General features: G+C 42.0%; 1 pseudogene; it reads right to left on the reverse strand.

The window, feature by feature from the left end:
• Nucleotides 1–400: 400 nt before the first annotated feature.
• Nucleotides 401–1,355, reverse strand: LOC148006864 (uncharacterized; annotated as a pseudogene).
• Between the last annotated feature and the right edge of the window lie 13,393 nt (nt 1,356–14,748).

Here is a 14,748-nt window from a genome sequence, read left to right on the forward strand (position 1 = left end):
CTCTCCAAATGCCATTCTCTACTCCTAGAACCTAGACCGTGGCAGATCAGCTGGAGAGAAGCTTGGGCCTCCAGCAGAGTCCTCCATTGTTTCAAATTTCTCTCAGCAGCTTTAGAGTTACATTGTAGGAGAACTACAGTAGCACACTTGTGCCGCCTAGTTTTTTGTTTAGCTGACTAAACTAGAGTCATCTGGGAAGATGGAGCCTCAACTGAGAAAATACCTCCATCAAATTAACCTATTAGACAAGAAAGTAGAAGATATTCTTTTTAAAAAATGATAAACAGGATATTTATTTTTCATATTAATTTGGGGGAAGGGGGAAGTCAGTTTGCCCTACTCAGTGCTGGTCCCTTTGAAAGAACTTCTACTTACCCTATGACACTCGATAAAATTCTTGATTACAGAGGGTTTTGTACTCTTAATTCGTAAGAAGACCTTACTTTGAAGAGAGCGCTTAGAGAGTGAGCCCTTGCGAGCAGCTTCGTTGGTGCACAGCCAGGCTCCCTCTCTGAGTGAAACTTTTTCCGCATTGACCACAGAGGTAGGGTGTCTCTCTCTCCCATGTGGATTTTTCCATGCAGAATACAATCCCCCTTGGTGTGGAAGCTCTTCCTGCGGTGGGAACATGCATTGGGCTTCAGACCCGTGTGAACTCTGATGTGAACAATTAAGCTTCCTTTCTGACTGAAAGCTTTTCCACACTGGTCACATCTAGGGCTTCTCACCACTGTGGACTCTTCGGTGAATCAAAGGTTACTTTGATTCCTGAAGCTTCTCTGGCAAATAGCACATTTGTGGGGTTTCTGCCCGGTGTGGAGTCTCTGGTGAACAGCTAGACTGCCTGGCTGACTAAAGCTTTTCCCACACACACACTCTTTGCACTGATAGGGCTTCTCTCCCGTGTGTATTCGCTGATGTGTAACTAGATTGCCGTTGGCCCTGGAGCTTTTTCCACACTGGATGTAGTCAAACAGCTCCTGGCCAGTGTGGATTCTCTCGTGCAATGTTAGATCACCTTTCTGACGGAAAGATTTCCCACACTCCTGGCAATCATAAACCTTCTGTCTCACTCCAGGTGAGTCTTCCTGGAGTGCCTTAGAATCTGGGGACGTCTGTTGCAGCTTTTCTCTTCTAAAAGAACTCTGGAAATCCCACCCGGAGGAGCTGTGACCTCTGAAGAATCATACTTGTGGGCGTCTGTCATTGCATTGAAAAATGCTACATTCTGGGCGTATCCTCCATGACAGTCCAGCAGGGTAGCTGTTGGAAACTCAAACATGTCAACTCCTGCTCGATAACTTTGGTCACTGCCTCTTTATATGATTCCTCCACCGGCTGGGCTGGAGTACCGACCGCAGTGGTGCGCACGCGCAGACAGACAAAGCCGGTGTCGAGCCGGTAGCAGCCACTACGACGCTCGAAGATATTCCTGATTAATGGCTGCCGTGTAAACTTAGTACGCCTAGGCAGTGATCGTGGGTTACTTTAAGAAAGCAGACTGAGGAAGCCATAAAGGACAAGTCAGTAAGCAGTCTTTCTCTTACTTCAGTTAAGTAAGTCTGCTTTCAGGGTCACGCCCTGCTTGATTCCCTGCTTTGGCTTCCCTTCATGACAGCCTGCAAGCTGTAAAATGGAATAAACTCTTTTCTTTCCCAAGGTGCTTTGGGTCATGGTGTTTATCACAGCAATAAAAAACAAACTAGGACGTAACCCAAATAGATCTGTTTCTTCTCGGTTGCAATAAGATAAGCCAAGGGCTAGGGCTCATCCGCTGTTGGCTGCACGAAACAGAACGACCGTTTCTCGCTTAGAAGCCATAGGCTGATGCTCTGGGATCCATTTCACAGCTTTTCACATGGGTTTCTCTCAGTCACGCGTTTGCAATCTGCAGTGCCTCCCAGTTGGAGTTCTTTCTGATGACATTGTAGGACGGGGATATTTCATCACAATACTCTGTTGGACAACAAGATGTTCGAGTTCCCTGCAGACCGAGGAGGAAAACCTGTCTGCATTATGGAGGTAAGGCGTATGTACAAGCATGTAAATTGGTGCATTGTTCCCTAGTAAAACAAATCATTTCTTCTTAAGAGAAAAGAAGGGCTGCTGCCACAATGGGCTTAGTGACCCAGTTCTTATTCTGGTATGGACTTCCTGTCTCACCAGGGACAAGCGGGAAGCTTTGAGCAGACACTGGTTCACCGGCAACACTTTGAGGACCACTGCACTATTCTAGACCTTAACATGACAGAGATCAGACGTGACTTGGATAAAAGACAGTAAGGCTGTGACCGCTGAAACTCCGGGGCAAAGGTGAGGCACTGTAGGTTATAGTTACTGATGGAAACTAAAAAGAAAGCATTTGCGAGGTCAGTGGGTTCACAGCACATGCCAGAGGCTGACATGTTTCAGTAAAGATACGAGCCATTGCTTGCCTGAGATTCCCAGGAGTCTACCTGCTCCTGGCAAAAGAGTCATATGTTCATCAAACATGTAAGTGACCTGTTGCCTTCCTATAGCTTGAGGGATGTGCTTTAGGGCTTCTAACAGCTACGTACAGTGCCACTGGAAAGGCTATGGGCTCAGAAAGCAGCAGGAGCTGGAAGAAACCATTGTCATCACTGGATCTGAGGCATCAAAGGAGAGTTTGCTGCTATTGGAATATGGAAAGCTGGAGCTATGGGCGAGTATCAGACCATAGCCACATAGTTTTCCTTCTCCTCTTACACACTGATCTCTTGCTTGTCTTAATCCAACTGTGATTCGGAAAGCATGGCAACCTCAGTGTTGGCATCATGGACTTATCTTCTAATGAGACACAGGGCAGTAAAACGGGAGTGGTGGGGAGCAAAATGCATTCCTTCACCCCAAACTGATACAATAAACTAGAACACTGCAGTCAATGTCATACAGAAATTTAAAAAATTTAGATATTCAATGTAAATAGGTCTCAGACACATAAGTTAAAAACCAACAATCAGCAACGTACTGCCAGGAAAACATTTATGTGACACTTAATGACCAGTTAAAATATGTTTTATGGATACATAAATACCCAAGAAAGAGACATCCTAGCAATAACCACCGGGTATACAGTTCTGCATATATCCCTGCTATGGGTGGAATATGTCTGAAAATATAGTCATTCTACCTCCACAATAATTGGACAGAGAGTATACTTAATATCTATCTTATGTGTTACACACTGATGGTTTGCTCTAACAGTGAATGCTAGGATCCAATCTTCAGGCTTTGACCTTATTTGGAAATATAGTCATTGTAGATGCAAATAGGTTATGATGAGGTCATACGACAAGGTGAGTTCTTTGACTCCTTATAGCTAGTATCATAATAAGAGTACGCTGAGGAAGCCTGGGTAAATATATAGGTCAAACTTAGAGTGGTGATGCTCTATGCAGGGGATAGCCAGGATTGCTGGCAAACAGCCAGAAGCTAGAAAGATACAAGGAAGGTTTTGTTAAAGGTTTCAGAGGGAGCATGGCCTTCCCCACACCTGAACCTCAGATCTTCAGCCTTCAGAATGGAGATATATTTTTCTGTTGTTTTAGATCTCTTCAGTTTTGTGAGGGTAGTCATAGGAACGTAACAGAATCTAAAATCTCTAACCAGGAGAATGACTATGTTTCAAGGTGGTGAGACCCCATTAGGTTCTGCAGGGAGAGTTTGCTATTTATTCTTGGCTATGTGTTTGTCCCTGTATGTAATGATTCAGGCCTGAGTTATACAGATGTGGTGGGGCTCAGAGCCTGGACATGTAGGACCTGAAGCTGTGTAGCCTGTGTGCTTTTGCCTGACATTAGCCAGCTGCTGTAGCTATTTGAAAAATGTGTCTAGATTTTGGTTTTTAATATATGAAAGTTCTTTTCCTGGTTTTCATAGTAGGCTGTGATTGCAAAATATGTTTTTATGTTGTATCATTTATGAGTTTGGACTGGGTGGGGGGATGTTTCATTTATATTCAGTGATATTGAACTGGATGTATGGCACCACTTCCTTAAATCCAGTTTTTTTTTTGTTTTTTTTCTTTTTTTTTTCTTTTATTAACTTGAGTATTTCTTATATACATTTCGAGTGTTATTCCCTTTCCCAGTTTCCGGGCAAACATCCCCCTCCCCCCTCCCCTTTCTTATCGGTGTTCCCCTCCCCACCCTCCCCCCATTGTCCCCCTCCCCCCATAGTCTAGTTCACTGGGGGTTCAGTCTTAGCAGGACCCAGGGCTTCCCCTTCCACTGGTGCTCTTACTAGGATATTCATTGCTACCTATGAGGTAAGAGTCCAGGGTCAGTCCATGTATAGTCTTTAGGTAGTGGCTTAGTCCCTGGAAGCTCTGGTTGCTTGGCATTGTTGTACATATGGGGTCTCGAGCCCCTTCAAGCTCTTCCAGTTCTTTCTCTGATTCCTTCAACGGGGGTCCTATTCTCAGTTCAGTGGTTTGCTGCTGGTATTCGCCTCTGTATTTGCTGTATTCTGGCTGTGTCTCTCAGGAGCGATCTACATCCGGCTCCTGTCAGTCTGCACTTCTTTGCTTCATCCATCTTGTCTAATTGGATGGCTGTATATGCATGGGCCACATGTGGGGCAGACTCTGAATGGGTGTTCCTTCAGTCTCTGTTTTAATCTTTGCCTCTCTCTTCCCTGCCAAGGGTATTCTTGTTCCCCTTTTAAAGAAGGAGTGAACCATTCACATTTTGATCATCTGTCTTGAGTTTCATTTGTTCTAGGCATTTAGGGTAATTCAAGCATTTGGGCTAATAGCCACTTATCAGTGAGTGCATACCATGTATGTCTTTCTGTGTTTGGGTTAGCTCACTCAGGATGATATTTTCCAGTTCCAGCCATTTGCCTACGAATTTCATAAAGTCGTTGTTTTTGATAGCTGAGTAATATTCCATTGTGTAGATGTACCACATTTTCTGTATCCATTCCTCTGTTGAAGGGCATCTGGGTTCTTTCCAGCTTCTGGCTATTATAAATAAGGCTGCAATGAACATAGTGGAGCACGTGTCTTTTTTATATGTTGGGGCATCTTTTGGGTATATGCCCAAGAGAGGTATAGCTGGATCCTCAGGCAGTTCAATGTCCAATTTTCTGAGGATCCTCCAGACTGATTTCCAGAATGGTTGTACCAGTTTGCAATCCCACCAACAATGGAGGAGTGTTCCTCTTTCTCCACATCCTCGCCAGCATCTGTTGTCCCCTGAGTTTTTGATCTTAGCCATTCTCACTGGTGTGAGGTGAAATCTCAGGGTTGTTTTGATTTGCATTTCCCTTATGACTAAAGATGTTGAACATTTCTTTAGGTGTTTCTCCGCCATTCGGCATTCCTCAGCTGTGAATTCTTTGTTTAGCTCTGAGCCCCATTTTTTAATAGGGTTATTTGTTTCCCTGTGGTCTAACTTCTTGAGTTCTTTGTATATTTTGGATATAAGGCCTCTATCTGTTGTAGGATTGGTAAAGATCTTTTCCCAATCTGTTGGTTGCCGTTTTGTCCTAACCACAGTGTCCTTTGCCTTACAGAAGTTTTGCAGTTTTATGAGATCCCATTTGTCAATTCTTGATCTTAGAGCGTAAGCCATTGGTGTTTTGTTCAGGAAATTTTTTCCAGTGCCCATGTGTTCCAGATGCTTCCCTAGTTTTTCTTCTATTAGTTTGAGTGTGTCTGCTTTGATGTGGAGGTCCTTGATCCACTTGGACTTAAGCTTTGTACAGGGTGATAAGCATGGATCGATCTGCATTCTTCTACATGTTGCCCTCCAGTTGAACCAGCACCATTTGCTGAAAATGCTATCTTTTTTCCATTGGATGGTTTTGGCTCCTTTGTCAAAAATCAAGTGACCATATGTGTGTGGGTTCATTTCTGGGTCTTCAATTCTATTCCATTGGTCTATCTGTCTGTCTCTGTACCAATACCATGCAGTTTTTATCACTATTGCTCTGTAATACTGCTTGAGTTCAGGGATAGTGATTCCCCCTGAAGTCCTCTTATTGTTGAGGATAGCTTTAGCTATCCTGGGTTTTTTGTTATTCCAGATGAATTTGCAAATTGTTCTGTCTAACTCTTTGAAGAATTGGATTGGTATTTTGATGGGGATTGCATTGAATCTGTAGATTGCTTTTGGTAAAATGGCCATTTTTACTATATTAATCCTGCCACTCCATGAGCATGGGAGATCTTTCCATCTTCTGAGGTCTTCTTCAATTTCCTTCTTCAGTGTCTTGAAGTTCTTATTGTACAGATCTTTTACTTGCTTTGTTAAAGTCACTCCGAGGTACTTTATATTATTTGGGTCTATTATGAAGGGTGTCGTTTCCCTAATTTCTTTCTCGGCTTGTTTCTCTTTTGTATAGAGGAAGGCAACTGATTTATTTGAGTTAATTTTATACCCAGCCACTTTGCTGAAGTTGTTTATCAGCTTTAGTAGTTCTCTGGTGGAACTTTTGGGATCACTTAAATATACTATCATATCATCTGCAAATAGTGATATTTTGACTTCTTCTTTTCCGATCTGTATCCCCTTGACATCCTTTTGTTGTCTGATTGCTCTGGCTAGAACTTCAAGAACTATATTGAATAAGTAGGGAGAGAGTGGGCAGCCTTGTCTAGTCCCTGATTTTAGTGGGATTGCTTCAAGTTTCTCTCCATTTAGTTTAATGTTAGCAACTGGTTTGCTGTATATGGCTTTTACCATGTTCAGGTATGGGCCTTGAATTCCTATTCTTTCCAGGACTTTTATCATGAAGGGGTGTTGAATTTTGTCAAATGCTTTCTCAGCATCTAATGAAATGATCATGTGGTTTTGTTCTTTCAGTTTGTTTATATAATGGATCACGTTGATGGTTTTCCGTATATTAAACCATCCCTGCATGCCTGGGATGAAGCCTACTTGATCATGGTGGATGATTGTTTTGATGTGCTCTTGGATTCGGTTTGCCAGAATTTTGTTGAGTATTTTTGCGTCGATATTCATAAGGGAAATTGGTCTGAAGTTCTCTTTCTTTGTTGTGTCTTTGTGTGGTTTAGGTATAAGAGTAATTGTGGCTTCGTAGAAGGTATTCGGTAGTGATCCATCTGTTTCAATTTTGTGGAATAGTTTGGATAATATTGGTATGAGGTCTTCTATGAAGGTTTGATAGAATTCTGCACTAAACCCGTCTGGACCTAGGCTCTTTTTGGTTGGGAGACCTTTAATGACTGCTTCTATTTCCTTAGGAGTTATGGGGTTGTTTAACTGGTTTATCTGTTCCTGATTTAACTTCTGTACCTGGTATCTGTCTAGGAAATTGTCCATTTCCTGAAGATTTTCAAGTTTTGTCGAATATAGGTTTTTGTAGTAAGATCTGATGATTTTTTGAATTTCCTCTGAATCTGTAGTTATGTCTCCCTTTTCATTTCTGATTTTGTTAATTTGGACGCACTCTCTGTGTCCTCTCGTTAGTCTGGCTAAGGGTTTATCTATCTTGTTGATTTTCTCAAAGAACCAACTTTTGGTTCTGTTGATTCTTTCTATGGTCCTTTTTGTTTCTACTTGGTTGATTTCAGCTCTGAGTTTGATTATTTCCTGCCTTCTACTCCTCCTGGGTGTATTTGCTTCTTTTTGTTCTAGATCTTTTAGGTGTGCTGTCAAGCTGCTGACATATGCTCTTTCCTGTTTCTTTCTGCAGGCACTCAGCGCTATGAGTTTTCCTCTTAGCACAGCTTTCATTGTGTCCCATAAGTTTGGGTATGTTGTACCTTCATTTTCATTAAATTCTAAAAAGTTTTTAATTTCTTTCTTTATTACTTCCTTGACCAGGTTATCATTGAGTAGAGCATTGTTCAATTTCCAAGTATATGTGGACATTCTTCCTTGATTGTTATTGAAGACCAGTTTTAGGCCGTGGTGGTCCGATAGCACGCATGGGATTATTTCTATCTTTCTGTACCTGTTGAGGCCCGTTTTTTGACCAATTATATGGTCAATTTTGGAGAAAGTACCATGAGGAGCTGAGAAGAAGGTATATCCTTTTGCTTTAGGATAGAATGTTCTATAAATATCCGTTAGGTCCATTTGGCTCATGACTTCTCTTAGTCTGTCTGCATCTCTGTTTAATTTCTGTTTCCATGATCTGTCCATTGATGAGAGTGGGGTGTTGAAATCTCCCACTATTATTGTGTGAGGTCCAATGTGTGTTTTGAGCTTTAGTAAGGTTTCTTTTACATATGTAGGTGCCCTTGTATTTGGGGCATAGATATTTAGGATTGAGAGTTCATCTTGGTGGATTTTTCCTTTGATGAATATGAAGTGTCCTTCCTTATCTTTTTCGATGACTTTTAGTTGAAAATTGATTTTATTTGATATTAGAATGGCTACTCCAGCTTGCTTCTTCTGACCATTTGCTTGGAAAGTTGTTTTCCAGCCTTTCACTCTGAGGTAGTGTCTGTCTTTGTCCCTGAGGTGTGTTTCCTGTAGGCAGCAGAATGCAGGGTCCTCGTTGCGTATCCAGTTTGTTAATCTGTGTCTTTTTATTGGGGAGTTGAGGCCATTGATGTTGAGAGATATTAAGGAATAGTGGTTATTGCTTCCCGTTATATTCATATTTGGATGTGAGGTTATGTTTGTGTGCTTTCATTCTCTTTGTTTTGTTGCCAAGACGATTAGTTTCTTGCTTCTTCTAGGGTATAGCTTGCCTCCTTATGTTGGGCTTTACCATTTATTATCCTTTGTAGTGCTGGATTTGGGGAAAGATATTGTGTAAATTTGGTTTTGTCATGGAATATCTTGGTTTCTCCATCTATGTTAATTGAGAGTTTTGCAGGATACAGTAACCTGGGCTGGCATTTGTGTTCTCTTAGGGTCTGTATGACATCAGTCCAGGATCTTCTGGCCTTCATAGTTTCTGGCGAGAAGTCTGGTGTGATTCTGATAGGTCTGCCTTTATATGTTACTTGACCTTTTTCCCTTACTGCTTTTAATATTCTTTCTTTATTTTGTGCATTTGGTGTTTTGACTATTATGTGACGGGAGGTGTTTCTTTTCTGGTCCAATCTATTTGGAGTTCTGTAGGCATCTTGTATGCCTATGGGTATCTCTTTTTTTAGGTTAGGGAAGTTTTCTTCTATGATTTTGTTGAAGATATTTACTGGTCCTTTGAGCTGGGAGTCTTCACTCTCTTCTATACCTATTATCCTTAGGTTTGATCTTCTCATTGAGTCCTGGATTTCCTGTATGTTTTGGACCAGTAGCTTTTTCTGCTTTACATTATCTTTGACAGTTGAGTCAATGATTTCTATGGAATCTTCTGCTCCTGAGATTCTCTCTTCCATCTCTTGAATTCTGTTGGTGAGGCTTGTATCTACAGCTCCTTGTCTCTTCTTTTGGTTTTCTATATCCAGGGTTGTTTCCATGTGTTCTTTCTTGATTGCTTCTATTTCCATTTTTAATTCCTTCAACTGTTTGATTGTGTTTTCCTGGAATTCTTTCAGGGATTTTTGCGATTCCTCTCTGTAGGCTTCTACTTGTTTATTAATGTTTTCCTGTGTTTCCCTAAGTGTGTTCATGTCTTTCTTGAAGTCCTCCAGCATCATGATCAAATATGATTTTGAAACTAGATCTTGCTTTTCTGGTGTGTTTGGATATTCCATGTTTGTTTTGGTGGGAGAATTGGGCTCCGATGATGGCATGTAGTCTTGGTTTCTGTTGCTTGGGTTCCTGCGCTTGCCTCTCGCCATCAGATTATCTCTAGTGTTACTTTGTTCTGCTATTTCTGACAGTGGCTAGACTGTCCTATAAGCCTGTGTGTCAGGAGTGCTGTAGACCTGTTTTCCTCTCTTTCAGTCAGTTATGGGGACAGAGTGTTCTGCTTTCGGGCGTGTAGTTTTTCCTCTCTACAGGTCTTCAGCTGTTCCTGTGGGCCTGTGTCTTGAGTTCACCAGGCAGCTTTCTTGCAGCAGACAAGTTGGTCTTACCTGTGGTCCCGAGGCTCAAGTTTGCTCTCGGGGTGCTGCCCAAGGGCTCTCTGCGGTGGCAGCAACCAGGAAGACCTGTGCTGCCCCTTCCGGGAGCTTCAGTGCACCAGGGTTCCAGATGGCCTTTGGTGTTTTCCTCTGGCGTCCGAGATGTATGTACAGAGAGCAGTCTCTTCTGGTTTCCCAGGCTTGTCTGCCTCTCTGAAGGTTCAGCTCTCCCTCCCAAGGGATTTGGGTGCAGAGAACTGTTTATCCGGTCTATTTCCCTCAGGTTCCGGTGGTGTCTCAGGCAGGGGTCCTGCCGCTCCTGGGCCCTCCCCCACGGGAACCCAGAGGCCTTATACAGTTTCCTCTTGGGCCAGGGATGTGGGCAGGGGTGGGCAGTGTTGGTGGTCTCTTCCGCTCTACAGCCTCAGGAGTGCCCACCTGATCAGGCGGTGTGGTCTCTTTCCCACGGGGTTTGGGAGCAGAGAGCTGCTGCGGGCCCGGGATCCGCGGGGCGTGCGACCTCCGGCAAACACAGGACGTGCCCGGTCCTAGATGAACTCTGCCTCTGTGTGTCCCGATCTCACCAGGCAGCTCTCTTGCAGCAGACAACTTGGTCTTACCTGTGGTCCCGAGGCTCAAGTTTGCTCGCGGGGTGCTGACCAAGGGCTCTCTGCGGCGGCACTAACCAGGAAGCCCTTAAATCCAGTTTTATTTTTCGTTTCTCGTGGTCCTGAGTCAAATTACTTACTAAGGAGTGCAATGAATTCGTCAATACTGTAAATGAAGTGCCAAAGTACTTAGGGGAATGAGGTACCCAGTGAGCTCAAAAGGGGGGATTTGGAAAGATCTCAGGTGCCTTGGGGTCTCATGTAATTGTGTGTTTTCTTTTAGTAGAGACACTGTTTGATATACAGGGGAAATACAGGGAGAGAAAGACACTCGGATTATAGGCCTGGCTTAAACTGCGTCCTGTAAACATTTGTTGAAATGAGCCACATCCAATTCAGGCCAATGCATGGACCATGATTACACAGAGTGAGGGAACAGAGAATGGAGTCCAATGATGCGTGATGCATCCAAACTCTTAACTCAGCCTGCAAATGCCCTGACGACCTCACTTTGTAGCATTCTCAGTGTGCGCCAGTCTGACTAGACACTTTCTACCCAAGCTTCCATCGAGCTTCTTTCCATTTTTGGTTTATGGGTTGAAAAGACCCTCCTTCTTATTCTTTTCAGAACCAGGTCCTTCCCAAGAACAGTCATTTTGAAAAACATATTCACTACACAGCATTTATTTTGGTTATATATTCAATATCGGGTGTTTGTTTGCTTGTTATCTTGGTCAGGTGATCTTTCTTCCTCTATCGAGCTGACTCTATTAGGCCCCATCGAGGAGTGGTTAAAGATTTTTCTAATTGTAGATTGGATATAGTTGGGTCACCTACTAGGTTGTATGTAGGAGCAGGTTAGGATAATGCACCTGAACATCCCATGTACATATTCACAGGACATCATGGATACCTTAGGAATGGGAGTTTCCTAGATCTAAGTGGTTCTCTTATCTGCCTGTTCTGCTGATTCCTGGCCCTGTCTGACTACAATTAAAGCATGAAGTGAAAATGAGGCCGACTCTCTTTGATATCACAGCCAATAAAACAATCCGACCTCTCTGCTTTTCATCCCCAACACTTCTGCTTTATTAATCTCAGAGTCCTATTTCTCCCAGGCACAATAATGGGTTATTGAACTGGAACTCGAGTCTGCCATCTGGCCTTACAACTTCCTCGGGACTTAAACTATTGGCAAGTGGTTATGTAGCCATGTTGGTTTTTATATTCGCTAGTTGATTAATCCTAATTATCAAGTATAAATAGGTCTCTGGAGCCAGTAACAACCATATTTAGAATCCAAGAAGTTTTGTGGTGGGGAAATCTGACAATCTAGAACCTGCGGACACATTATTTGAGAAGGTGGTTTTTTTTCTTTTTTGATTAAATTTAGAATCTTGAAGTTAGATCATATTGGATTATAGAGATGAGCCCCAAGGTTGATGGGAAGTGTCATTACAAATACACACACACACACACACACACACACACACACACACAGAGAGAGAGAGAGAGAGAGAGAGAGAGAGAGAGAGAGAGAGAGAGAGAGAATCCTGTGCAACAGGATTCAGAGACACATTTATAATCAAAGGATGAAAAAACAGAGCCCATCATAAGAAGCTTGGACGGAGACATTGGGAGAACCCTTGAGAACAGCTGCAGAAAGAAATCAGCCCACTGTTACCTTGGCTTTGGACTTCTGGTTACCAGAGATCTGAGAGATTATATGTCTATTGTGTGAAATAGCACATTGTTGGTGGTTTGTTACTGCTGTCTCAGGAAATGTGTGCATCCTGTCATTATTTCTTGCTACAACTCGTCTACCTGTGGTAGTTCAATGAACATTCAAACCACACCCCCAAGCAGTACTCTCAAGGTTTCATATCCTTTAGGAAAAAACACTTGTATTGTATACCCCGTTCTGCAATAGTGGCTGATGGTAACAGAACAATTGTGTCCAATGGAGAGGAAACCAGCCAGCCCCAGCTACATGACTAGTTACAGAAATAAGGATTATAGCAGCTTTGTAATGTATAGTTCTTGATTTTGTGTGTGTGTGTGTGTGTGTGTGTTATGTGTGTGTGCGTGTGGATGCATGTGTTTCAATATGCTTGTGTATGTGTGTGACACGAGTACCTTGTTTCTCAGTCTCCTACAGCCGAAAGCCATGGTAGATGTCAAGGCTGTAAATCACATGACATTGCTCATTTCCAGCAAGTGGAAAGCAGAGAAATAAGAGAGTATAGTTTTCTGAAGTTCACTGGATTGCCTGCTTCTGACAGCTAGCCTCTACCTCCTGATGGTTTCACAGCCTTCAAACTAGCAGCACAAGCTGTGGGTAGATCATTCAAACATGAATGAGCACAAGGAGGACATGTCCTATGTGGACCACAGCGTGCAGGTTTTCTGTATCTTCCTCAGGGTTTGCTGTGTAATGTTGTCACTAGTTTTATTCTAGCTATTCAATGTACATTTTTCCCAAAGGAGTAAAAGAAATTCATCATCTTCTGGGGTTTCCTTCTGTAGAGTCTTCAGTACAGTGTCTTTTAAGGTCATTGGTCCATATCCTACCTGCATTTTGTTCAACTCTTGAGTTTAGTGTTTTTTTAAAAGCCCTAAATACTTGTGTTTTTGTCGGATGCGTACTTTGTAGATATTTTCTTATTTCTTAAAACTAAAATTCTTAGTTTCAGTGAACTCCAGTTTATCATTTAGATCTTAGGAGTTAATATCTGGGTGTCAAGCTTAAGAGCACTGAGTAATTCTAAACAAGTAAACTATATAATATATAAATATTTACATTTATTATATTTATATAATAGTTATATTTATATAATAATACCTAACACTGAATGCATTCCTCCAACTATCCTACATCTGGTCAAGGCTGCTTTAGCTCTTATATTCTTGAGGGTTTCTGTTCACATCTTAGGATAAGCTTGACCATGCCAACATGTCTCTAATTGAGTTTTTTATAGAGATTGCATAAAATTACATACATTAGATCATTTTGGAAAGAGCTACAAGTTTGACTATGTAAATTCTTCCAACTCGTGAAACATATATCTTTTCCCTTATTTACATGCATTTGGCTTTTATCAGGGCTTTCTAATTTTAGCATATGTGTCCTATATATGTCTATGTATGTTCATGGATTTAATTTCCTTAGAGCAATTATAAGTGACATAGAATGTTCCAGTTCTGAAATGCTACTAATAGGAGTACAATTAATATTTTTATGGCAATCTGATACACTGTGAATTTATTTTACTAATGTTTTAGAAACAGAATAGGCTTCAGGTAGCTAGTAGCCTTTGGACAGCTGCCCAAGCTGCCCTACAGGTCTTTGTAGGGTACATTTCTAGTGGGCATTTATTAGCAAATATCTCCAAGACCCAGAAGCTACTGTGACCCTTGCTTCACTCTGCTGAAAAGCATTATTTCCCAGGACTAGATTTGCCCTTGAAGTTTCTCCATAAGACCATCAGGTTCTGGTGACTGCGCATCTATCTTAGCTTTAGGTCATAGGCACTCCATTAAGGACACCATTGTTTCCCTGTCTAAAGAGGTTGGGATGTTAGAGCTGCCCCCGGAAAAGGAGTTCAAAGGAAGGGTAGGTGTCCAAGAGAGCCCTGAGGACTTCTGACCATGGACAACTGGGCAGATCAAGGACAGGGCAGGAGGTGTCATTATACTTCAGTAGACACAGTTTCCAACCACAACAATGTATTTGTCTTGTCTACCAGGAATGAGTTCATGCATTTTGAAGCCCCATGGCTCCGATATGTGAGAAGTTAGCCTTGTTCTGGCTTCCTCATGAGTAGTCTTCCTTGCTATAAAGGAAGGCTCTATGACTGTGGTAATCCTACTTGCTTAGAGGTGCGCTCATTATTATATATTAGTGCAGCTACTTGTAACTGTTTGACCTGAGTGTTTGTGTGGTATACAAATTGAGTCTTTCCTGATTTCAACTCACTGTGTATTTTCTGATAAGTAAGCTGGTTCATAAATTGATTTAATTTATATTGGCGTTTTGTAAATTTGAAAAATCTTACAAAATGTATACATTGGCATTGTTGATGGTCTAAAGTGATTATTGGTATGTGAGCGCCCAAACCTGTAACTTGTCTTTTTTGCTCTTATTATTTTTATGTATCTCTTTCCTTACCTTCTTGTGGATTCCGT

This window comes from Rattus norvegicus, chromosome 1 (assembly GCF_021556685.1).
Source record: "Rattus norvegicus strain SHRSP/BbbUtx chromosome 1, alternate assembly SHRSP_T2T, whole genome shotgun sequence".
Lineage (NCBI taxonomy): Eukaryota > Metazoa > Chordata > Mammalia > Rodentia > Muridae > Rattus > Rattus norvegicus.